Source organism: Sus scrofa, chromosome 7, assembly GCF_054392235.1.
Source record: "Sus scrofa isolate SSC_HxYL_T2T_F1_AM1 chromosome 7, Sscrofa_HxYL_maternal_Yorkshire_Landrace_v2.0, whole genome shotgun sequence".
Lineage (NCBI taxonomy): Eukaryota > Metazoa > Chordata > Mammalia > Artiodactyla > Suidae > Sus > Sus scrofa.
The window spans coordinates 52261263-52284453 of NC_139389.1; the positions used below are offsets into that span (position 1 = coordinate 52261263).

General features: G+C 43.3%; 1 protein-coding gene and 1 pseudogene across 3 annotated transcripts in view; one reads left to right on the plus strand and one right to left on the minus strand.

Annotated features, from left to right (window-relative positions):
• Window positions 1-23191, plus strand: part of C7H6orf141 (chromosome 7 C6orf141 homolog) — an 85156-nt gene that overhangs the window by 9640 nt on the left and 52325 nt on the right. The window lies entirely within an intron of this gene.
• Window positions 78-14459, minus strand: LOC146401580 (cytochrome P450 2K4-like; annotated as a pseudogene).

Consider the following 23191-nt stretch of genomic DNA (forward strand, 5'->3'; position numbering starts at 1 on the left):
ACACGCAGACAAGGGCGATCAGTGCTGAGGACCTCAGGAGAACACACAGAACCGGGGCTGCAGCTTCCAGGCACAGCCTAGCTCTGGAGCAGAGCACATATCCTGTGAGGTCAAGTGGTGAAGCCGATGTCCAGGGTCAGGTCAGGTCCAGGGATGGGAGGCCCTAGGGGGCGGCTGAAAAGTGAATTTCTGCAAGAGGCTTGTGAAGAAAAGGAAGCGCTCCATCTTGGCCAGTGACCTGGAAGGGCACATCTGGTGGATAAGACAGATCATGAATCTGAGAAAATGATCTGGATGGAGAGAAGAATCATCCGCCTGTGATGTCTCCTCCTGCAGAATATGTGCCTCAGTTAACCTCTTGTGAGCCTCGCGGGCTCTGTGTCGAACCGGAAATAGAAAATTAAGTGCCTGTGTGACTCTTGCCCTACAAGCTGGCCTGAGGGAGACAGGCGGTCAGGTTTCATTGTGAAAAGTTGTGACAGATTATTAACCACCCTATTGTGGCGCAGTGGTTAACGAATCTGACTAGGAACCATGAGGTTGCAGGTTCGATCCCTGGCCTTGCTCAGGATCCGGCGTTGCCGTGAGCTGTGGTGTAGGTTGCAGACTCGGCTCGGATCCCACATTGCTGTGGCTCTGGCATAGCCTGGTGGCTACAGCTGCCATTAGACCCCTAGCCTGGGAACCTCTATATGCCGTGAGAGCAGCCCTAGAAAAGGCATAAAGACAAAAAAAAAAAAAAAAAAAAAAAAAAAAAAGGTGTGACAGGTAAAGCCCAGCGTGTGGTGAGAACACACTGGGAAGGCAGCTGAGCAGGGGCTCATCTTTGCCTGGGAGCTTTATGTCTAAGCTCTGGTGCTCAGGGCGAGACGTGATCCAGGCAGAGATGGGCAGAGATGAGTCAGGGAGGTGATGCCTTTGAGGGCGGAAGGAAATAGGACTCTGACTAGAGCACAGAGCATGAGGCCAGGAATCTGAGACTGGAGGCTAAAGAGATGACTGGAAATGAGGTCTTGCTGTAGGACTTTGAGAAAAGTCCTTGGTTGAAAAGTCCTTGGTTAGTGTTATTTTTTAGAGCATGAATTTTTTGGGGGAAATGTTAAGATGTTTAAAAAAGTACAGGGGGTTCCCGTTGTGGCTCAGTGGGTTAAGGACCTGATTTTGTCTCTCTGAGGATGTGGGTTCCGTCCTGGGCCTTGCTCAGTGGGTTAAGGATCTGGCATTGCTGCAAGCTGCGGTGTAGGTTGCAGATGCGTCTCAGATCCCGTGTTGCTGTGGCTGTGGTAGATGCCTGGAGCTGCAGCTTTGATTCGATCCCTAGCCTGGGAACTTCCATATGCCACAGGTGCGGCCATAAGAAAAAAAAAAGAAAGAGAAAAAAGAAGAAAAAAGTGGAGTAAGCATAGCATGGGCAACTATCCTCAAAATTTGTAATAATCTATAAGGGAAAAGAATCTGAAAAAGAATATGTATGTATAACTTAATCACTGGGTTGTACACCAAAAACTAACACATCGTTAATCAACTCCACTTCAGTAAAAAAATAAAATATAATAAAATTTTTAAAAAGTGGAGTGAGTTAAAATTGAGAAAGGAAGTCTTTTACACAACTATGGTCTTAATGAGTGTATGTCTTTCTTAAGCTACATGGGACATTCTTTTCTGGCTTAAGTTGAATGAGTTTTGTGGTCACATTATCAGCAAAGATAGTAGATTTAGTTGAAATGAAGCATTGTTAAAGGATTCTGTTTGTAGTCCTTTAGGAGACCCCACCTGGTCTGTTTATTCCTATTCCCAGAGACTATAAATCCTAAACCTGGCACCTTGCTCTCCCTCCAGCAAAATCTTATAAGACAGTCTAAGATTTCCTTTTTTGTTGTTGTTGTTTCTTTAATTTGGAATATAACTCACAAGTGTGCTGAGTCACAGAAGACTTCAGAAAAATATTCAAAGGTACCTCTTTCACAACACAGGGAAAACTTCCCAAATGAGCGGTTTTGGAGCCCGTCCTGGCTTAGTGGTAACAAACCCAACGAGTATCCATGAGGATACATGTTCAATCCCTGGCCTCACTCAGTGGGTTAAGGATCCAGTGTTGCCACAAGCTGTGGTGTAGGTCAGAGATGTGGCTCGGATCTCGCATTGCTGTGGCTGTGGTGCAGGCTGGTAGCTACAGCTCTGATTCAACCCCTAGCCTAGGAACTTCCATATGCCAGGGGCACAGCACCCCCCCCCCCCCCAAAAAAAAAGCCAAGTTAGAACTTTGGTTTCTTTCTTTCTTTTTTGTTCCACGCCTGCAGCATGCAGAAGTTCTGGGGCCAGAGATCGAACCTGTGCTACAGCTGCAACCCAATCCACAGATCCACAGCAGTAGCAATGCTGGATCCTTAACCTGCCACCAGGGAACTCTAGCGCTTTGGTTTCTATAGGACTTCCAAAGAAAAGATTAACTTCATCTGGGGCGGGGTGGGGGTATTCTCTCTATGCCTAGGAACCAGGTGAAATTTTTAGGATGTGAAAGGCTAAGGATATTACCTTTCTCTGCCTGGAAAGGGTTGTTAAGTAAAAGCTCACCATTCCACACACAAATGTATGTTTAATGTCAACAAGATGCTGAGATACTGAGCTTGGCTCTGAGATTCTCCCCCTCCAGAGGCTTTCGCTCCGTAGGTGAGTCCAACAAGGAGACAGGTAACTATAATACAGTGTCACAACTATGATAGGGTGTTGAGGGGGCCTGTGGAAGGAACACCAACTCTAGCTTTTGAGATCAGATCTTCCCACCTGCCCAGGAAGAAGTGTGTGACAGAGTGGCGTCATCTAACTGATGATAAATAAAGTGACTTAGGGTGCGTTATCATCCCTGTGTTGACACGTGCTCAGTTTCATGGAAAGAGTCTAGCTCCCCAGCAAGGTGAAGCAAGCATGTGTCCATTTACTCTTAAGGATTAATGGGTGAAAACATAGTAAATGATCTGATTTTATTGATTTTTGGGGGGCCACGCCTGCAGCACATGGAAATCCCCAGGCCACGACTGAACTCTTGCCACAGTCGTGAAAACATTATGTCCTTAACCTGATAGGCCACCAGGGAAATCCATGATCTCATTTATTTTAAAAGGAAATGCTACTATTCACAATGGAAACAACCTAAATGTCCATCGGCTGATGAATGGATAAAGATGTGTTGTATATAATGAGCAGAGTACTCAGCCCTAAAAAGAATGGAAATAACGCCATGGATACGAGTAGAGATTATCATCCTAAATGGAGTAAGTTAGAAAGAGAGAGACAATATCATATGGTATCACTTATATGTGGAAGCTAACATATGGCACACACGCACCTGTCTATAAGACAGAGACTCACAGACATAGAGAGCAGACTTGTGGTTGCCAAGGCGGGGAGAGGGGAGGCAGAGGGATGGAGTGGGAGTTAGGGGTGAGCAGATACAAACTATCATGTTTAGAATGGATAAGCAATGAGTCCTTCTGTATAGCACAGGGAACTATATCCAATCTCCTGGGGTAGATAGACCATGATGGAAAAGAATATAGAAAAGACTATATAAGAAGAATATAGAAAAGACTACATAGGAGTTCCCGTTGGGGCACAGCAGAAACAAATCTGACTAGGAACCATGAGGTTGTGGGTTTGATCCCTGGCCTTGCTCAGTGGGTAATGGATCTGGCGTTGCCAGGAGCGGTGGTGTAGGTCACAGACGCAGCTTGAATCTGGCTTGAGTCTGGCATTGCTGTGGCTCTGGTGTAGGCTGGTAGCTGTAGCTCCGATTAGACCCCTAGCCTGGGAACCTCCATATGCCTCAGGTGTGGCTCTAAAAAGACAAAAGGCAAAAAAAAAAAAGAAAAGACTGTACATATGTATAACTGAGTCACTTTGCCATGCAGTAGAAATTGGCACAATTTTTTTTAATAGTGATTTTTATTTTTTCCATTATAGCTGGTTTACAGTGTTCTGTCAATTTTCTACTGTACAGCATGGTGACCCAGTTACACATACATGTATACATTCTTTTTTCTTGCATTATCATGCTCCATCATAAGATTTTTGTTTTGTTTTGTTTTGTTTTTTAATGGCCACACCTACAGCATATGGAAGGAAGTTCCCGGACCAGAGGTCAAATCGGACCCCTAGTCTACACGATAGCCACAGCCACAGCAACAATGGATCTGGGCTTCATCTGTGACTTACACCACAGCTTGGGGTAATGCTGGATCCTGAGCGAGGCCAGGGATTGAATCTACAACCTCACGGACACCATGTTCTTAACCTGCTGAGCCACAACACGAACTCCTGGCACAACATTACAGATCAATTATAATAAAAATTTTTAAATAATAAAGAGCACCCAATTTCAAAAGAAAATGCTATATGCATAATTAGTTAGGAGTGGAGTTCCCGCCATATCATAGTGGGTTAAGAATCAGATTGCAACAGCTCAAGTCACTGTGGAGGTGCAAGTTTGATCCCCGCCCCAGCACCAGCACAGTGGGTTAAAGGATCCAGTGTTGCCACAGCTGCAGTGTAGGTTGCAGGCACAGCTTGGATTTAACCCCTGACTTGGGTACTTTCATATACCTAGGGTGCAGCCTTTAAAAAATAGTTAGGAGTGGTCTTTATCTCCAAGACAGAGTAAATAAACCCTTTAAAGAGCAAAATATCTACCTTAATACAGTAAGAAGTGATCAAGACAGGATTGGGGAAAAGAGTGCCTTCGGTGTAGCTAGAGAAACATGACATTTGGAAGAGATTTAGCCTTCACTGTGGAGGCATGGATTGGTCTGACATTTTTTTCTTATTGTGACAGTTTTTTTGGGGGGTGGGGGGGTATGCAGGTATGGCATATGGAGGTTCCCAGGCTGGGGGCTAATCATAACTACAGCTGCCAGCCAACACCTACACTCTACCAGCTAGATCTTAGCCGCATCTATCTTCAAGCTACACCACAGCTCACTGGCAATGCCTTATCCTTAACTCACTGAGCAGAGCCACGGATCAAACCTGCATCCTCATGGATACTAGTGGGGTTTGTTTCTGCTGAGCCACAACGGGAACTCTTTATTGTGGCAGTTTTGAGAAGATTACTTTTTAGAATATTTCCACTTGTTTGTCTACGATAAAAATAGTATTATGACTTCTGGATTTGCTAAAACAGAAGAAAAAAAAAAAAAGGCACAATATACCTAGAGATGTTTAGAATTCCTGAGATAGGCTGGGCAACATCCTTTGGCATCTGCCACTGTAAAAATCTGGACTAAGTGCTGCTGGCCCATTGTCCAAAGAAGCCTCCAGGCCCTGGTGTGTGAGAAACCACAGAGGCCCTGGACATAGATGTCGGTCAGAGCTCAAGACTAAAAGTAAAACTAATTATTCTTTACAGGGAAAAACGGGTGTCATGGAGAACACAATTTCTTTAACTATTAACAGCAGTAAATCCAAGAGCTGATAAAAGAGTCTGGAATAAACACGTCACGTATTTCTTGGAGTTCCTGACTAGTATCCATGAGGATGTGAATTCGATCCCTGGCCTTGCTCAGTGGGTTAAGGATCCGGTGTGGCCATGAGCTTGGTGAAGGCTGCAGATGCTGCTCGGATCTGACGTTGCTGTGGCTGTGGTGCAGGCTGGCAACCGTAGCGCCAATTGGACCCCTAGCCTGGGAACTTCCATATGCTGCACGTGTGTGCGGCCCTAAAAAGACAAAAAACAAAAACAAAAAAACTGAATATGTTTCTTCACCTGTAAAATGAGGGTTTTGAGTTAGGTGTAGTGGAAGTTCCTTCCAGAGATCACTGCTTATGTTTCCAAGCCTTTTTGTTTTTTGTTTTTCAAAATATAATGCAAGGAAGTGTTGAGAAAAATTGAGCTTAAAACACTGTGACTATGCATGTATTATTTTTTATTTCTTTTAACTCTTGTTCCAGATATGAGTGATGTTTTTCATTTTATTTTATTTTATTTATTTATTTATTTTTTTTGTCTTTTTGCCATTTCTTGGGCTGCTCCCGCGGCATATGAAGGTTCCCAGGCTAGGGGTCTAATCGGAGCTGTAGCCACCAGCCTACGCCAGAGCCACAGCAACGCAGGATCCGAGCCGCGTCTGCGACCTACACCACAGCTCACGGCAACGCCGGATCGTTAACCCACTGAGCAAGGGCAGGGACCGAACCCGCAACCTCATGGTTCCTAGTCGGATTCGTTAACGACTGAGCCACGACAGGAACTCCGATGTTTTTCATTTTAAAGTAGAAGAGGTGGATACATGTAACATTTTCTTGTGTATTAGCATGTAACATTTCTTTGTGGATACATACCTCTGTGTGTTTGTGTGTGTGTGTGTATGTGTGTGTGTGAAAATTCAGGAGAATGGGTTGTGCTTGCTATCTCCCTGCATCTTCATTATCAGTAGGTAAAGAAAGTCTGTCTTTTGCATGGCTGCTGTTGACCTATCACTGGATGGGTCTCTGGAGCGAATGACAAGCCGTTGTCTGCCGAAGAGGAAAGATGACAAACTGCTGAGGGTGAAGTTTTGCTAAGACCCTTTTTTTTTTTTTTTTTTTTTTTTTTTTTTGTCTTTCTTTTGTCTTTGTTGTTGTTGTTGTTGTTGCTATTTCTTGGGCCGCTCCTGCGGCATATGGAGGTTCCCAGGCTAGGGGTTGAATCGGAGCTGTAGCCACCGGCCTACACCAGAGCCACGGCAACGTGGGATCCGAGCCGCGTCTGCAACCTACACCACAGCTCACGGCAACGCCGGATCTTTAACCCACTGAGCAAGGGCAGGGACTGAACCCGCCACCTCATGGTTCCTAGTCGGATTCGTTAACCACTGTGCCACGACGGGAACTCCCGCTAAGACCCTTTTGTAGAAGTGGAGAACTCATGTCATGTTCTTAGAAATCCAGACAATTATAGATTATGTTCATGGACATCATGGATTTCAAAATTTAATGGGAAGCCCTTTTTTATATTTCCCCACCTTGCCCTCCTCAAGAATTTCTAAGCCAAACACTGGTATTTACACCTGTTAAAGCAAGGCTTTTCTGGCTGGAGTGAAGTGACTTTGCCATTGTCGCTCTGCTTCATTTTTCAAATTCCTGTGGCTCTGCCCCAGCCTCAGCCACAAGGAATCTTCAAGAATTCCCTAAGAAAATGTCCCTTCAATGCCTAATGTCCTCCAGCCAATGGGAAGCTGGGGGAGGACAGGCTCCCTGCTCTTCTCACTCTTCCAAATTTTTGAAGTTTAGTGCCACATGGGAAAACACCCAAACCTTAGCTCTGGCCTAAGACAAGGCCAAATCTCTCCAGAATTTTCAAGTTACCTTTTTCAAGTAAGATGTCTTACCCACTAAGAGCATGAAAGCTTCCTTCCTGATAAGCTTCCTGGTAAGAGTTAAGGAAGTGCCCAGGGTTAAAGATGTCTGGTGTTTCCGCCTGTGTTTGACCCTGAAGTACAGAGGTCAGCAGAGGGATGACCTCAGTGCCCTAGGAATAAAAGTGTTATTAGTGACAGAGATGAAACTCCTTCCCAAAAGGTGGTTCTTTAAAGATGTAGGGTGACCGAGGTTGGCAGTTCTTTAGAAGTGGCGTTGTTCTAGAAGGATGAGAATTGGAGGGGGAGGAGTTGGGGCTTGAGAGTGGAATATTCATGTACTCAACCAAATTTGCATTCAGTACCTGTGAGAAAAACACAAACCTTGGATTCAGAACTGGGAACAAATTCTTACTCAGTCACGTATTGGCTTTGTGTTAATAGCATGTTATTTAACTTTTGATAAGCTGCAGTTTCTAAATTTGTATAATGGCAGATAAATAGTCCTCATGTGGTGACTGTGAACCTACCCGGTGGGTTTAGGACTCAACCTGTGAAGGTTTGTTTTTTTATCTCCAGGGACTGTAACAGTGGGCAAACTATATTTAGCAAGCCCATCAAAACAAATCCTCAGAAATAAGCTACCCATGGAGTTCCCCTTCGTGGCTCAGTGGTTAACGAATCCGACTAGGAACCATGAAGTTGCGGGTTCAATCCCTGGCCTTGCCTAGTGGGTTAAGGATCCGGCGTTGCCATGAGCTGTGGTGTAGGTCACATATGTCGTTTGGATCCTGCATTGCTGTGGCTGTGGTGTAGGCTGGTGGCTACAGCTCCGATTAGATCCCTAGCCTGGGAACCTCTATATGCTGTGGGTGCGGCCCTTAGAGAAGGCAGAAAGACAAAAAAAAAAAAAAAAAAAAAAAAAAAAGACTACCCTACTTCCATAGCTTGCTACCTACGCTGAAACAACCTGGGGCTGGCTGTCAGAGGAAGTAATTTTAATTGTGATATAGGAAAGAGTATCCTGAAAACGAAATGCTAAACTAAGATGATAATAAAAACCAAAGCTTGCCCTGAAATTGAGGGCAATGCTCATTACTGATTGCTTGGTTCATCACTCTCCTCTTGCAGATAGCTTTGGCATGTCGTCTCGTCGTTGTGGTTAGCTGTTTTATTACAGGAATCAGTGTAGTTTTCCAGTGACAAAAAGCAGTTAACTGCTTTAAAGTGTTTTGTGGAAAAACAGTCACCCATTCATTTATTTATATGCCTGAGCATCGTACATGGACTTTCTCCTCCTTATAACAGCTGTGCTAGATTATTTCTCTTTCACAAAGAAAAGACTGGGGCTCAGGGAAGTAGCCTGGGGACTGTCAGCTGCCTTATCATGGTAAGGCTCTTCCCCACACAGTGCTCTCCCTAGCTGACACTGGGTCCATAACATAACTGGAACTAAAACCCTGCCATTATGACTTCCTTGTGGTCTTTTTTTTTTTTTTTTTTTTTTTTGCCTTTTAGGGCCACAACGGTGGCATGTGGAGGTTCCCAGGCTAGGGGTTGAATTGGAGCTACAGCTCCCGTCCTATGCCACAGCCACAGCAATGTGGAATCCGAGCCGTGTCTGCCACTGACACCACAGCTCACTGCAAAGCCGGATCCCCAACCTACTGAGCAAGGCCAGGGATTGAACCCGAATCCTCATGGATACTAGTCGGATTTGTTTCTGCTATGCCACAACGGGAACTCCTTCGTGGTCTTTTTTAAAATTTTTTATTTTTTGTTGTTGTTCTTTATCTTTTTGGTTTTTCTTTTTCTGTTCTTTTTCTTGTGGTCTTTTTCTTTTTTTTTTTTTTAATTGACGTTGGTTGTATTTGCTTTCCCATTTCAGTTGCTAAGCTCATTACTTTGCTGCTCCAAAGAAGGGCAGAGAGCCCTTGTTCCCGGTGGATACTCAAGGGAGGGGGTCCAGGTAACCCGTGGTGGCCCATGGCTTCCTGCAGAGGTTGGCCCAGAAGCAGGGAACAGACTATCAAGGCAAAGAACAGGTGCTGGGGGCCCACCACCATCTGTTCCAACACCTGCCTTCAGTTTAGTTTTAGCAAAGATCTCCTGACCTCCTTGGTGGACCGTCAAAGCACAAGGCTGCTTCTGGAGGTCAGAATCCCGGGAGGCAGTGGGCCTGGGTGTGTTTCTGTGTGGATGGAAGTGAGGCCAGAAGGGGCTGCTCAGAGGAGGCCAGGGCTGGGAACACAGGGCCCTCGAAGGTGATGGGCCTTACCTGGAATCTGCTCCCTTACACACCAACCTTCCTGAACAATCTAACCCCAACTTCCTCAACTATAGCATAAAAGATAATAATGCCTGGAGTTCCTGTCGTGGTGCAGTCCGACTAGGAACCATGAGGTTGTGGGTTTGATCCCTGGCCTTGCTCAGTGGGTTAAGGATCCGGCATTGCCTCGAGCTGTGGTGTAGGTTGCAGACACGTCTCGGATCCTGCATTGCTGTGGCTGTGGTGTAGGCCGGCACCTAGAGCTCCGATTGGACCCCTAGCTTGGGAACCTCCATATGCTGCAGGTGTGGCGCTAAAAAACAAAGGACAAAAAAAAAAAAAAGATAATAATACCTTTTTATAAAGTTGCACAGATCAAATATCACCTGTAAGTAGGTGCAAATATTCTGTGACTTTGCTTGGACAGTAGGGCGGGGGATGGGGAGGGAGGACAAGAGGAAGGGAGGAGGGAGGGGTTAGAGGGAGGGAGGAGGGAAGAGACTGACAGTTCACCCATCTCAGCGCTTCTGTGATTTTGAGCAGCATGTTGATGTTTTTTTCCCTCCCCGCTTTCCACTCTGCTTATACCCTCACCTTGGGAATATAGTAATTTTTAAATATAGTATTTGTGGTGGTTGCATGGGCTAGGCCTGTGGGCAGGATATCCGCAAATCTCTGCACTTGATGAATGACAGCATCCGTGTAGGGCATCTGAGGTCGGTGTGCAGTTCGAGGCTGGGTGGACCCCATGACTCTGATGATCTCCTCATGGACCTTTGCTGGATAAAGTGAAGAGCAGGTAGATTCCGGGGTGGGAAAGGGTGTTGGACCAGTCTTCCCCATTTTCTTTCTTTTTTCTTTTTTTTTGTCTTTTTAGGGCTGAACTTGCAGCATATGGAGGTTCCCAGGCTAGGGGTCAAATTGGAGCTGCAGCTGCCAGTGTACGCCAGAGCCACAGCAATGCGGGATCAGAGCTGCGTCTGCGATCTACACCACAGCTCACAGCAAAGCCGATCCTTAACCCACTGAATGAGGCCAGGGATGGAACCTGTGTTCTCATGGGTACCAGTCGGTTTTATTACGACTGAGCCACGACGGGAACTTCCCCCATTTTCTTTAGACGTGAAAGTGAACCCAAGTGCTAAGTTCTGACTCATATTCCCTGCTCCTCCCCCCTCCCCACTTGCTTCCACGCCCCCAGGCCTCTGGGGACCTGCGTGTAGTGATGCCTTCAGACCATATGAAGATGCTTTGCAAAAATCTGCTTTCTTAGATCATGGGAAAACTAAAGGGGAGTTCTCTCATGGCTCAGTGGGTTAAGGACCTGGTGTTGTCACTGCTGTGGGACCAGTTCGATCCCTGGCCTGGGAACATGCTGTAGGCAAGGCCAAAAAAATAAAAATAAAAAAATTAAGCCAGGTAACTTTTACATGCCATGGGTACAGCCAATAATGATGATGATGATAAAAGTTAAAAAAAGAAAGCTAGGGAGTTCCCATCATGGTGCAGCAGAAACGTACACGACTAGTATCCATGAGGATGCAGGTTCGATCCCTGGTCTTGCTCAATGGGTTAAGGATCTGGCATAACCGTGAACTGTGGTGTAGGTCACACACGGGCTCGGATCTGATGTTGCTGTGGCTGTGGTGTATGCTGGCAGTAGCAGCTCTGATTCAGCCCCTAGCCTGGGAACTTCCTTATGCCATGGGTGCAGCCCTAAAAAGCAATAAATTAAAAAAATAAAATAAAATAATAAAAAAAGAAGGCTGAAGGTACATAACTAGTGGGAGAGGTGAAAGATGACCAGGATAGTAAGAATTTACTAAAAACCATATAATGAACTATTTATTGGTTCACAGTCTTTGCATCATAAGATACTTGATGCAGTGATCTGTGCTGGGAAAATTATCAGATAGCTTAACCAAGCAGACCTGTCACATCTCTGATACTCAGAACGTTCTAGAAAGCGTACATTTTTGAAGTGGCAGTTGTCTAGTACATACTTTTTCATGGTCTCTGGAATAATCAGAGGAAGTAAAAGTGAATAGATAAGATAGTTACTGCAATTCTACGACTCCCAATGAGTTTCACATTTTCACTAGTCAAGGTTAAGAGTCTCAGGAACTGGGGGTCTTGATGGTCAAACCGTTTTCCAAATAACACGGACACAATGACGTTAGCAACGGAAGCATTCATTACCGTTGTGACCACAAAGGGCTTTCCTGCAAGAGAATTCATTAATCGGTTCAGAAGTACAGGTGCCCCTGTTTTTCAAACGTTTCCCTTATGCCACTTCGCTTTCACAAAAGACCCACGTTAGTACTTGTTTTCGCAAACCAAAAGAAATCCAGAGAGGATTTTCGCTTTTTCAAAAAAAGGCAAAGAGCAAAAATACCGTTCAGTGTTTTGTACAGTTTTGCTTTTTTTGCAGTAAGCTCTTATAGAGGCAGTTTGCACCTGGATTAGTGAGGGGGGCGCCACCAAGTGTCTTCCCCAGGAACTACACTCAGCATCTCAGCGTCAAGCCACCATAACTTTGAACTATCTGTGAGCATCCGTGCTTTAATCTCCATTTACTCTGTGCATCTCTTATAGAGATGAACCCCAAGGTATTTGCTTCTTAATTTTACGCTATTTTCTTTTACGAAAGGGTTCATAGGAGAGCTTTACTTTTGGGTAGTAGGAGACACCTGTATTTACATACACAATATTAAACCAGTTTCGGTCTGATTGAGACAGACTGTCAAGTAACGATTTGATAGAGGAAAGGGGTTATTGGGGACCATACCTTGTAATGAGAGGTGAGACTAGACTGGGCCTTGAAAAAGACTCAGGGTTTGGTTGAAATGTTGCTACAAGGAAAAATGAAAGCCTGTGTCCAAGGAAATCTGCATTTGATTCAAAGAAATTAAATTGTGCAGGTGACAGGCTTTCAGGTGTGTGCCCATGTGCATAAGGAGGTATTAGTGCATGATAGCTGGGAAAATATTTCCATCGACCAGGCTGCATTCAAGTTTAAAAGTGTAAAATAGGACATCTAGATGATTAAATAATTCTACCTTTTTCCCTCCTTTTTCTTTTTTAGGGCCACATCGGTGGCAAACGGAAGTTCCCAGGCTAGGGGTTGAATTGGAGCTGCAACTGCTGGCCTGCACCATAGCCACAGCAACAGCAACAGCAATGCGGGATCCCAGCTGTCTGCAAGCTACACCCCAGCTCACGGCAACTCCGGATCCTTAACGCACTGAACAAGGCCAGGGATCAAACCTGTATCTTCATGGATCCTAGCCGGGTTCATTACCCCTTAGCCACGACTGGAACTCCTAAATAGTTCTACTTTAAAGAACTTCATCCAGAGCAATTCCTTGTTTTAGCCTCTTCCGCTGCTGGGTTCTGTTTTTGTCAGTATCACTGAAGCCTATTCAGATGATTAAACTTGTATCGGTGGGTGGGCATTTATTTTTAAGTGAAGAGTGTTCTTGTTGCTAAGATTCACTCTTCACATCATCACCTACCTGAAATGTGGAGCTAAAAGGGAAGGTCTTGTAGAGGATGTGTTTTCTTCTTCATATACAAATGAAAGGCTGTATGGGACGCTGTGTACACAAAGACCTAAGAAATGAACGTTTCTTAGGAGCTTAACGTCAGAGAAGAAAGGGTCATTTTTTTCTTTTTGTCTTTTTGCCTTTTTCTAGGGCCGCTCCCGTGGCATATGGACTTCCCAGGCTAGGGGTCTAATGGGAGCTGTAGCTGCTGGCCTACGCCAGAGCCACAGCAACTCGGTATCCGAGCCGCGTCTGTGATCTACACACAACTCATGGCAACGCCAGATCCTTAACCCACTGAGCAAGGCCAGGGATCGAACCTGCAACCTCATGGATCCTGGTCGGATTCGTTAATCACTGAGCCATGACGGGAACTCCAAGAGTCATTTTTCTATATGCATGTTCTTCAAACTGCTAAGAGCCTCTCCTTCGAAATGTACTGACTGGGTCTGCTAAGTTAGCACATGGGTTCCCCCAAACTTCTGTTTCTCCCCTGCATTCATCTCCAGGCTGTCTGCCTTTGACCTTTTCTCTTCAGATTCATTTCTGCATCAGTGAAAATTATATTCAAATGAACTCATTTTTAGCAGGGAATGAGCTCGATTTATTAAGGAAATGAGAAAACTCTTGCCATGAAAATGAGCTTTTGGATTATACATCCCACAAATTGATAAAAGTAATGTGGAATTAACTCAACATTAAAGATATCAGAAATGTACCTGTTATTGAGAAAACTTTTCCAGATTAAAGGAGGCAAAAGAGATGTGACAGCTGAATGCGGTGTGTGAGCCTGGATTTATTTAGGTCCTTAGTAGGGACAGTGGTGAAATCTGAATAAATTCTGCAGCTTAGTCGATAACTTCATGTCAATGTTAATTTCCCGGTTTTTGAAAATGGCACTTTGGTTATAGAAGAGAATGTTTTTGCTTATTTTAAGGAAACCCATTGAAGTATTTAAGAATAAAGGGATATTGCAAAATATCTCAAACAGTTCAGAAAAAGAGAAAACGAATGTGGCATTTTGACATTTGGGGGAATTTTGGAGAAGGCTAGAAGGATATTGGGTATTATTTGTGTAGTGCTGGAATTTTCCTACAAGTCTGCATTGTGTCAAGATAAGTTATTAAACAGATACCTTTTGTTGACCTCTTTCTCATGAAAAAAAAAAAAAAAAAAGATGTGGTTTTAGTCATCCTACGTACCTCTGTGAGACTCAAATTTCTGTATGAGATGCTGGCATTCCTCTAGAATCATGTCTTCCAGGACCCTCTTGCTCATCCCTAAGTTCTGTAAGGTGGTCAAGCTGAATTTTCTCATAATTTTCCAAGTGTCACCATGAGAGAAGACAATTCTTTACAATGAGGAAAGTGTTTTAAAATTACTTTCTCAAAGTGGTTAAAATCTAGTTTGTGAGGACACATAAACACAAAGAGGCTGAATTCCCTCTGTTGAAAGTAAGGGAAGAAACTTTCTTTTTCTCAGGGCATTTACTTCAGAAGATTTTAAAAGCACTTTCTCCTCTCTTTGAATCGTATTTACAACACCTCGAAAACTAGGTAGGTCTCAGGAGTTCCCATTGTGGCTTAGTGGTAACAAACCTGACTAGGATCCACGAGGATGTGGGTTTGATCCCTGGCCTTGCTCAGTGGGTTAAGGATCCAGTGTTGCCATGAGCTGTGGTGTGGGTCACAGATGTGGCTCCGATCCTGTGTGGCTGTGCCTGTGGCTGTGGCCGGTGGCTGTCGCTTCCATTTGACCCCTAGCCTGGGAACTTCTATGTACTGAAGGAGCAGCCATTTAAAAAGGAAAAGAAAAGAAAAGAAATCTAGGTAGGTAGGTCTTTTGTCCTAGGTTTTAGGACCTAAGAGGGTCTTTCTCAGGGACCTGGGTGCCATCTCTGGAATATAAACCTCAAGGGAGAGACTTCCAGTTTCTGTGGAGCAATGGGAACCTTACTTCGGGGAGTTGCCTGGCTTCAAGTTGCAAAACTACCTCCTGTTCTAAAGATGGGAGAAATTTAATTTTCCTTTACATAGAGACAACTAATACAGAGGTAACCGATTACCAAATAAACCTAAGAAGAACTATGTGTGATGTTAACAGCAAGACAACAGAGACAGAGCTTCCTTGCCTGCCCGCTTGCAAGTGTCCTATCCTAATAAATCTATTTCTTGCCTATCAAACAAACAAAAAACAAGACAACAGACCCCAAAGGATTATGTTAAGCCCCAAGTCACTAACCTGAGCGTTAACTTTATTACAGTCTGGGCTCTCCCAGAACTGGAATCTTAAAACCAGTTAATCAGGAATCACCTGATCAGCAGTTAGGTAATCTGTTTGATAGACCCATGCCTGCCATCCGCTAAAGGAAAGTGTCTTTAAAATTACTAGTATAACTTCCTTGTTCCCTCTCCCTTCGGACTATAAAAGTCTTTCACTTTGCACAACTCCTTGGAGCTCCTTTCTAGCTGCTAAAATGGATGCTGCCTGATTTAAATTGATTTTTGCTCAAATAAACTCAAGATTTTTAATATGCCTCTGTTTATCTTTTAACAGTGTCAGATGATACTGTCAAATCCTGTTACTTGAGGACTAGTTATTGTTTATCTTAGCATATTTGTAATGAATTGTATCTGTTTGATTACATAAAACAGTGAGGAGTACTGTAAGCAGAGTTCCGGTGATGGCTCAGTGGAAACAAATCTGACTAGCATCCATGAAGATGCAGGTTTGATCCCTTGCCTTTCTAAGTGGGTTAAGGATCTGGTATTGTCATGAGCTGTGGTTTAGGTCACAGACACGGCTTGGATCTGGCATTGCTGTGGCTGTGGTATAGGCCAGCAGCTGCAGCTCTGATTCTACCCCTAGCCTGGGAAACTCCATGTGCCATGGGTGCCGCACTAAAAATACAAAAAAAAAAAAAAAAAAAAAAAAAGTGAGATTTCTTTCTTTTGCAATTTCTTCGCAGATTACATGATGCACATCACATTCTGGTTTAATGCTATTCAATAATAAAGTTGTTTCTTTATCGCTTTTGTAGAGAGAAGGATTTCTGGATTTGGAGATTTCGTTTTTAATTATATTTCTCGAACATATTAAATAACCAGGTTTTAAGTATATGTTATGTGCTTACATCATGATGGGGTTAAGGGGTTGAACAATAGAAAACAAGTACCTTTTGTCAGGGAAAATATACACTAACTAGTAGACACAAAACCACCCAAATAAAAAGTTACAGTCGGAGTTCTCTTGTGGCACAGTGGGTTAAGTATATGGTGTTGTCACTGCAGTGGCTTAGGTTGATGTTGTGTCGTGGGTTCAATATCTGGCCTAGGAACTTCCACATGCCATGGGCGAGGCCCCCCCCCCAAAAAAAAACCTCAGAAAGTCACAACCAAGGATCTGTGTTCGTGTTACACATACATAATTTGTATATAGCACCACACGAGTGCTAATTTCTAGAGACACCTCTAGCATATACTAGGTGTTCAATAGATATTTATCGACTAAACAGATATGTGAATTTGTGCATGACTAAAGGAAATAATGCTACACATAAGATTGAACCTGCACCGCAGCAGCAACGCAAGCCACAGTAGTGACAATGCCAGATCCTTAACCTGCTGAGCCACCAGGGAACTCAAGACTGTGATCTCTTTAAACTGGTGTCCTCTGTTCTATTCACCTGTGTATTTCCTTGGCATCGTACTTTTCAGCTAGTAGCTGGCTATTAATTATTCATTTAATAGAAGTAATTATCATGTATAATGAGGATAAAACTATAAATCATAAATTTTTTCCTGTTAATCCTCTTTGTGTGATTTACATATTGAAGGAGGAAAAATTACATCACGGTAGTTCCCATTGTGGCTCAGCAGTAAGGAACCCGACTAATATCCATGAGGACTCAGGTTTGATCCTTGGCCTCGCTCAGTGGATTAAGGATCTGGTGCTGCTGCCAGCCGTGGTGTAGTTCCCAGATGTCACTTGGATCTGGTGTTGCTGTGGCTGTGGTGTATGTCAGCAGCTGCAGCTTTGATTCAACCTGTAGCCTAGGAACTTCCATATGCTGCACCTGCGGCTCTTAAAAAAAAGAAAACAGAAAAATTACGTCATGAAAGGAATGATGCAAGAGAATGCAGTGAACGAACTGAATAATTTTACCCACAGAGATATAGCTTAAGTTTAAAGTTCATTACCTTTTCCTTCAAAAAGTCTTTCAAATACAGGTACTGGAGATCGTTCCCAAAGTTGATCCCTATAATTAACCAGGGCATCTTTCAGCGTTTCGTATCCAGAGAGGACCGTCACCTTCTTTGTCCCCATTTGGATGCTGTAAATGGAGTCATAGTTCTGGGAGCGCTTAGGTGTATAAGAAAAAGAGAAGCAACTAAAACATTGTGTGATAATAAAAAGTGAACCTTTCATAATTTAACTTCGACAAACTAACCAGTTTTATGATCTTATGAAATGAGAATGCTTGGACCAGGTTACAAGGATACTCCTGGTTTCTAACTTTCATGTACTAGTTTCATACTTGTATCATTTCATTCTTGTACACTTATAAGGATGCGAGTATTCTTATAAATTAAGGGAGCCTTAAATACTATGGTCTTCAATAGACTGTCCTCTTTGTTTTTGTTGTTTGAAGCCCCAATGCGATTTCTATCTTTATTTCATTTTAGTAGAAAACAAATATTTACGTTATGAAAGAAAAATCCACCATCCGCTTTCACTATCGGGTAATTAATGTTCTTAGATAAGAATATGTAGATTAACTTGAATTGGAAAGATAATAAGGGCACTGTGGCACCAGTATGATGCAGAGTCTTAAACACTGGAATTACTAGCTTTAACCATAAAATCGCGTCTCATGCTCCATTCTGTTTCATATTTCATAGTAACTGTGCTCTGACATTATGAAATTGATGCATCATTTCTCCCTAATGTATTTTCGTTGAGTCTCAGAAGATGCCCATTCAGGGCTCTAGAGAGACAAAATATTTTCTGACTACCATGCTGACTACCTGGTCACCATATTCATACCCTATTCTTTGTGGGGTGCTATGACCATAATAAGCCCAATTAGTTCTGCCTTTTGTTTTGTTTTGTTTTGTTTTTTTCTTTTGTTTTATTTCCTTCTCTTCTCTTTTTCTTTCTTTCTTTTTTTAATGACTGCACCAGGCTAAGAAAGTTCTCAGGCTAGGGGTCATATCAGAGCTGCAGCTGCTGGCCTATGCCACAGCCACAATGCCCCCAGATCTGAGCCGCATCTGGAACCTACACCACAGCTTGGGGCAATGCTGGATCCTTAACGCACTGAGCAGGGCCAGGGATGGAAGCTGAATCCTCATGGATTACTATACTGGGAGCTGAGCCACAACAGGAACTCCAGTTCTGCATTTTCTATGTGACCTTTCCGACTATAAAAAAGTTCCATTTTCTTTGATAATTAAAAAAATAATAAGAGCCAACATTTATTGCCTCCTAACTATTCCCAGTACCATTTTCTCCTTCAGGGCACCTTACTTAAGGAAAGTTGATATTATCATTATCTTTGTGGTATAGGCAAGGTGCTGTGGCCAAGAAGTCACACAGCTAGTAAGCGGCAATGCTCAGCAAGGGATACATATTGAAACTTGCTGGAGACAGAAACTGTGGGGCTAAGCCAGCTAAGGTTCAGGTAGGAAATGCAATGGGGACTTCTAGTGTTCCTTTCTTTAAGAAACTTGACCTTAGAAAACAACACCAGAACTGCGACAGGATGTGCACAAGGGCTGAACAATTAGATAGTATCACTAAGATTAACTTTACAGGGAAAGTGAACATTAAAATAGGACTTTGAGGCTGTGAGGACAGAGTTCAGGTGGGAACCACTGTGTGTTAAGAGGATATGGCATGATGATCATTGTACAGCTACTAATGTAATAAATTCATTGAGTAATTAAAAAAAAAGAGGATATGGCATGTTTCAGGCAAAGAACAAAAATTAGACAGGAAAGTCTGAGAAAAACAATGGTGGGCAGAGGTGAGAGCGAAGTGGGGAGAAGACGTTTCATATGTGAAATGAGCACAGACCAGTAGTAGAGAGGCGGAAATGGAGAAAAAATGAACAGCTAAGTCGTAAAGCGATTAGGCTGGTTAATATGTAAGCAGAGGACAGATATTAACCTTGAGGAATAGTATTGAGGAAACACACAAAAGGGATTTGGGCACAGAAAATTAGAGGAAGGACTTTATTTGCAGAACTGTTTCTTCAGAGGAATTAACCTTTGCGTTATGTGACCTTTGAACGTTGGAGAAAAAGCCGTAAAGTAGTTTCAGAAGATCAGAAAACTTAACTCCTGGTTTTTTGGTTACTAAAAAGTCAATTGTTTTGCGTCACATTTACATGTAAAATTGAGATGAAAACATTATCCCTAGTTTCCTCATAGGCTGGTTGTAAGTAAGTGGAGAGTCAGTGGAATTTTTGCAGCTGTTTGTAAAGTAAAAATTGCAATACAAATATAAAGTGTTATTATGATGATGATGTTGCCCATTGAGGTAAAATACTCATCTTCTTTTCATTATATCCCCCTTTAGAATTTCCAAACTAGAAAGTTATAGAATATAGCAGAACTCAATTGCAATTATCTGCGCTTTAGAACTTAACAAATTGAAATTTACAGCCAAATGCCAACTATAAATTCCCTTCCTTCCTTCCTTCCATCTTACCCCACGATCAAGAGCTATAAAATCTTTGAAGTGGAAATTAGAGAAAATTGGTCTAGCCCTCAAATTTTACAGATGAGGAAACAGAGGCTAACTTATTTCTTTTGTGTGTGTGTGTGTGTGTGTGTGTTTTAGTCCCACACTTGTGGCATGTGGAAGTTCCCAGGCTAGGGGTCGAATCAGAGCTACAGCTGCTGGCTTACGCCACAGCCACAGCATCGTGGGATCTGAGCCACGTCTGCGAACTACACCACAGCTCACGGCAATGCCAGCTCCTTAACCCACTGAGTGAGGCCAGGGATCGAACCCACATCCTCATGGTTCCTATTCCTGTTTGTTAACCACTGAGCCACGAAGGGAACTCCTAACTTACTTCTTTCATAAATTCACACAGGAAAATTCTGGGTCTCAGTTTCTGGGGCCATGCTCTTGACTGTGCCTTTTCAACACACTGTTTTGAGTAGTTAACTAAAAGTCTCCAGAGTAAGACTGTGAGCACAGCTCAGTTCCTTCATTGTAAGGTGTATATGAAATATGTGGACTGGAAGAGTTGAGATAAAGGTTCCAAATCATAAATATTTTAGGATAAAATTTTCATTTTATTTATTTATTCATTTATTGCCTTTTTAGGGCCACACCTGTGGCATACGGATGTTCCCAGGCGAGGGGTCAAATCGGAGCTACAGCTGCTAGCCTACACCACAGCCACAGCAACATGGGATCCGAGCCACATCTGTGACCCACACCACAGTTCATGGCAACGCTGGATCCTCAACCCACTGAGCAAGGCCACGGATTGAACCTGCGTCCTCATGGATGCCGGTCAGATTAGTTTCTGTTAAGCCATGATGGGAACTCCAAAAAAATGTTATTTTAAATAAGAGAAATTAATTTACCAATATTTTATATATACAAATTTAAAGGAAACTAAAAATTAAATTTAAAGCAGCTTTATTAATTTTGAATCTTGGAGTTCCCACTGTGGCTGCACCCATGGTGTAGGTTGCTGGCCTACGCCAGAGCCACAGCAATGCCAGATCCGAGTGTCTTTGACCTACACCATAGCTCACAGCAACGCCGGATCCCCAACCCACTGAGGGAGGCCGGAGATCAAACCTGCAAACCTCATGGTTACTAGTCGGGTTTGTTAACCACGGAGCCATGATGGGAACTCTCTCAGTGTGAATTTTAACCTAGTTTCCTTTACATAAATGCAACCCAAAATCTATATAGCCCCAATATTCTGTGGGATCTGTCTAATAGAAAACAAATTGAGTAAGCAGAGAATTAATTTGAAAGGATTATTGCACAGCAGGGAGAGAGGCTATTGTAATAGGATGAATGCTGTGATCATAACAAAATCTGCAAGCATCTTAGGGTACAGAGAGGACTAAACAAGACTGGGAAGGATAGGATGTGTGGAAGTGGGGTGACAGGTGGGATAGTGGCTCAGAGAATGTTTGCCATCGGCCCCCCAAGGCAGCCTCCTCTGAGCCGGGCTGTGTGCTGGGAGTTGGCTAAAGTTCGGCGCCTTAGAGGAAGGAGAGAAGCTTAGCCAGTTTGTCTAATAAGCATTTTGTTCTGCTTGCCCAGTGAAGTGAGTAGTTCAGGTAATAAGTTTTGAGGCGGAGCATAGGAATTTGTGCCTGGCGTTGTCTTAGCAAATAAGGGGCTTTTGTGAGTCTCCCCAAATAAAATAGGGAAAGCTTTTGTTTTTTTTCTTCTGCCCAGTACAACGTTTTGTTTTGTTTTCTGGAACCCCACATCGTGAGGTTCCTTTAATCTTTCCTTTTTCCAGAACTGCAGGGCTTGGGTAAAATTCAACATTGGCAAACCCCTATTATCTAATGTTTGCTGTGTTAATGAAAAGGTTGCTTCAAATCAGAAAAGCAATCAGAGAATAAAGATCCATACACATGCGTTTATTCACAATCTTTTGTTACAAGGTCAAGGACTTACCTTTGGGTCTGCAGATTGAGATTTCCTTTCTTCATCCTGGCATTTATTGTCTAAGGTATTCAGCTTCAGATTCGGAATATACATACATAACATAAAGAAACTAGAACAACAATCTGAACGAAGAATCTTTCTAGATTTATGTATTGCTTACTTTCCAGCTTTATTGTCTTGTTTATACTTGAGGCAAGAGCAATTTCTTTGTTTCTTTTTATTGTTTTAGCTACTTGTCTTTACAGTGGTTCTAATAATATCCAGCCCAGAAATGATCACGTTCAATTGTATAAAACAAGCGGGCATTGAATTGGATGTTTTTGAAAGGTTCCATATAGGCAAGTTACTAAAAATGCATCATTTAAGCATCTATTAAGTAAACTGATAACAGATAATTGTTTGAGGTCTGGCCTTTGCTCTGAGCTTCTGGGAGGTAACCCCCAAATCTTGAGATATCCTGCTTGATACAAGTGTATTTATTTACCTGGAAACCTTGGATCACCTGGACAGTCTCTGGTAACCTTGTGGTCTATGGTGTGGTCCTGGGCTGTGTGGTAAGAGCTCAGCCTCTGGAGGGGGAGACTAAGGTGAGTCCTGTGGCATGTGATCAAGCCGGAAAAAGACTGTGGAAACCAAGGCTGAGCGATCTTCCTGGTTGCCAGTATTTCATGCACGAAGCCACACATCATTGCTAGTAGTAAGCCCAGGTCACTTGACTCCCCTGGGAGAGGCAACTGGAAGGTTGAGTCTGGGACTTTCCTAGACCCTGTCCTATGTGCTGCTCCTTTTGCCTGATTTTAATCTCTATCCTTTTGCTGTAATAAACTGGAACCACATGCATAATGGCTTTTCTGAATTGTGTAAACTTTTCTAACAAATTTTTGAAACTGAGTGTAGTCTTGGGGACTCCCAAACTTTGAACTTTTTAACAAATTCAACCTCAACCTAGAAATGACCACTCACTTTTTTTTGGGGGGGGGGTCCTTTTTTTAGGGCCGCACCCACAGCATATGGAGGTTCCCAGGCTAGGGGTTGAATTGGAGCTGTAGCCACAGGCCTACACCACAGCCACAGTGACGAGGGATCCGAGCTGCATCTGCGACCTACACCACAGCTCACGGCAATGCCGGATCCTTAACCCACTGAGCAAGGCCAGGGATCCAACCCGCAACCTCATGGTTCCTAGTCGGATTCATTAACCACTGAGCCACAATGAGAACTCCTAGAGGAAAACTCTTAACTTCACGAGGGAACACACTTCAAAAAGCCCACTTGAAAGAGACACTGATGTAGGTTTGAAAGCAATCACCTATTTGTGTAGTAAAACAGTTAGGATCTCTACCTACACTCTTTTCCCAGAGGAATAACACATTAAATAATTCACGGTT